A 3,887-nucleotide genomic window follows, 5' to 3' on the forward strand; every position below is an offset into this window, starting at 1 on the left:
TTCCTGCTGAAGTGCCTAGACAAGGAAAAGAAGACACGAACTTCTTTATCTATTAATTTCTATTATTGATTAGCCAATTAAGTGAGTAAAGAGAAACAGCTTAGTTAATGTTTCTTAAAGTCCCCTCCCTTCTCCATACTCTAAGGGCCTTGACTTAACACCATTTCTGTTTAAAAATGGGCTGATGACCCTTATCAATAGCCAGAGGATCTGGCTAGGGCAATTATCAGGATTTGAGGGAGAGGGCCTTTTTCCAAAGAAAGGAGGGAAGAAAATTTAACTAGGTTTACTAAAAAGATTAACTCTGCAAGAGATGTCCCATTTTATTTCCTGCTAAAAGATTAAGAATTATATAAGTGATGTCTTGTCTCAGTCACATTGTTAGTAAGGAGAGTAAGGAGCAGAGTCAAGATTCAAAACCAACATCTCCACTGTCATACTGGGGAAAAGAGAATGAAGTCACAGTTTTCTACAGCTAATGTCCTTGAAGACCAAGAAAGCAACATGGTAGCATCAGAAGGCAATAGTTCAAAGACCCAAGAATTAGGATTGAGAATAGAGGTTTGTTTTTTTGAGGATCTTACCACTTACTAACTGGTAACCTTGAGAAATCCCCTTTTCTCTCTTGGCCTCAGTTTCACAATTTACAAAATAAGGGAGCTAGGGAGTAGGGTGAGCAGTGAATGAAACCTCTAAAAGCCTCTGACCTTTTGTATTGCTTTGTGTTTTGGTGCCTTATCTGAGAAAGGACTTGTTTCTTTTCTTTGGCTCCCTCTGCTGGTCATGGAGCAAGAGAACACATTTGTTACCTAAACCATTTCAGATTTAATTGAATGATTTATCAATGACTTGCCTTATACAAGGTCATGGTGGATTCCTGGTTACCTGGTGAAGAGACTTAGACTAGAAATGATTATGAGTTACTTTCTGATCACCATTGAGCAGAGCAAAAGAGGCGAAGGTCTAAAGTAACTCAAGATTCTATTGTATATATGGAAATCATAGACTCAGAAAATGCTATAAAAATAATGATCATGAAAATAATGAGAGCTAATATTAAGTACAGATAATAGCCCAGGCACTATCTAAAGTACTTTATTTTCATTTCCATTTTATCCTTAAAATAACCGTATCACAGTTGCTGTTTATTATCTCCACTTTGCACTGGGAAGGAGGTTAGAAGCTAATTCCTTCTTTTTCCAGATGAAGAAATTGAGGCCCAGGAACATTAAGTGACTTACCCAAAGTCACACAGCAGCTGACTGTTGGCAGAGCTAAGACTAGAAGCTAGCTCATAAATCTTTCTATTCCTTTATTCAGCTTTTCTAATTAAAAATCTGGCTGAGGAAATAGGACTAATATACGAAGGAATAATTAACAGAAGGAGGCATGTAATTAGAAGCTGAGATTTCAAGAGTTAAAAGCTGCTTCAGAGGCTATCAAGTATGACTTCTTGCTCAGACAAAAACTTCTCTGCATACCCCTAGACAATTGAGTACTTAGCAGTTGAGATGAATACTTCTAGTCCCAATTTTGTTCCCTGGAGCTAAATAGGATATATCCAAGCCCTCTTCTCCACACAATCCTCCAAGAATTTGAAAATAACTCCTGTGAACTTATAAAACATCATGTCTGTGCTAAAATCCCCAAATTTGTTTATCTTTCACATTATACAAGAATTTTAGAATATGATCCATTGTAAACCTGGTTGTCCTCCTCTGATATACTCCAAAGATGGCCTCCAATGAATGACACCTCCTGGTATTCATGTCCTTGTATAGTTCCTGCCATACTGAATTCTGGCTGTCCTTTGACCTACATAGAATAGGCAGAAGTGACTGTGCCAGTTTCTGTCCTAAGCCTTCAAAAAGGCTAAAAATTTTACCTGTGTGCTCTCGGAAGCTAGCCGCCATGTAAGAAGTTTGGCTAACCTCCTGGAGAGGAAACCCCTAGAGGATGAGAACTATCAAGGAAAAAAAAAAAAAAAAAACCTATAAAAATCTTTTATTTAAGTCCATAACATCATTTAGAAAGACATTGGCGAGAAGTAGCCAGTCACTCTGTGACAAATGCCAGGGGTTTATAGTTGGCTGCACATTCAACCTGATGATATAACTGCTAAATGCAAATTAAATCTAGGACAGTTAACAGTGTCAGGATAAACAGAGGCACTATTCCATCCATCTAGGAAGGAATGCCACATGCAGAAGAACAGAGGCATCAGCTCTGTGCGCGAAGAAGCCATCTTGAATGGCCTGCCCCTGGCTCCTCCAGAGTACCCCAGCCGAGCTGCCAGCTGACTGCAGCTGCAAGAGAGATTCCACACAAAACCAACAGAAGAACCCCCAGCTGAGCCCAATCAACACAGAGAATCATGAGAGATAAGAATAAAAATTTTAAAGCCACAAAGTTTGAGTAGTTAGTTACACAGCAATAGATAACTAGAAACAACCCACTCAAAACATAGTCCCAGAACCAAAATTAATCTTTTTATGCTGAGGATGGAAGAAACAGGGTCTTTGTTTATCCTGACACTGTTAACTCTGTCCTGGGTTTAATCTGCATTTAGCAGTCATAGCATCAGGTTGAATAGGCAGCCAACTATAAACCTCTGGTATTTGTCACAGAATGATTGTTTGGCTGCTTCTCTCTAATGTCTCCCTAAATAGTGTTATGGACCTGAATAAGTGATTTTAATATTTTTTTCTTGATGATTTTTATCCTGTCTGCTATGACATTGAGACAGGACATCAGTCGTAAAATTCTTAATCTTTTAGCAGGAAATGAAATGGGACATCTCTTGCAGGGTTAATCTTTTTAGTAAACTTAGCTAAGTTTTCTTCCCTCCTTTCTTCAGAAAAAAGGCCTTCTCGCTCAAATCCTGATAATCGCCTTGGCCAGATCCTCTGGCTATTGATAAGGGTCATCAGCCCATTTTTAAACAGAAATGGTGTTAAATCGGAGAGGGTCCTTCGAGTCGGGGAGAAGGGAGGAGACTTTAAGCCAAAGGTCTATTTTTTACTCTTTAAGAAACATTAACCAAGCCTGTTTCTCTTTACTCACTTAATTGGCTAATCAATAATAGAAATTAATAAGTATATGATTTAAATAACGAGTTCGTGTCTTCTTTTCCTTGTCTAGGCACTTCAGCAGGAATCCCAAAACCCCACCCTGACTGAAGCAGAAAGGTAAAGAGCTCCGTGAAACCCCTGTAGGCAGGGACTACGACCCTCTCAGCAGGAAGCAGATACAGAAGAAGAGACCTCCTGTCCCTCAACATCCTTACTAATCAGGGGGTTCATGGGTCTTAGAAAAGAGTTAAGTAGGAAAGTTAGGGGGTTTTAGGTCTGCCTGCAAAGACACCAAGGTCATCTATCCTAGAAGGGGTCTGCCCTAATCCGCCCACAATTAAGCAAGCCAGAAGGAATTTTTTTAAACTCACACGAAGACACCAGTAGGCAGAGATTTAGGTACCAGTTTAAGCCAGTCACTCGCACCTGTGCAATGAAGACCCCAACAACCTTCAACTCACCTGAGCCTCATTATATCATCATTATAATATGATGCATATGCCCGGAATTTCATTAATATCATTATAACAGACTGAATTCTGGGAACAAACATACACCGAAAGCAAAATGGTGAATCACTGAGTCCTGTCAATCTTAGTTGTCAATTAAGGAAGCCCACTCCTCTAAGAAAAGTAACCACGCACAGCAAAAAGGTTTAAAAACCCTGAAGTCTTTGTTACCAGGCCCTTTGAGCCATGCTTCTCTTGCTCCCTCCTGCTTCCACTTCTGGAAGTGTACTTTCCTTTCTAACAAAACTTTTATTTTCTACTGTATTTCGATGTCTTGCTCAATTCTTTGTTTGAGACATCAAGAACC

This window comes from Pteropus vampyrus, unplaced genomic scaffold (assembly GCF_000151845.1).
Source record: "Pteropus vampyrus isolate Shadow unplaced genomic scaffold, Pvam_2.0 Scaffold85, whole genome shotgun sequence".
Lineage (NCBI taxonomy): Eukaryota > Metazoa > Chordata > Mammalia > Chiroptera > Pteropodidae > Pteropus > Pteropus vampyrus.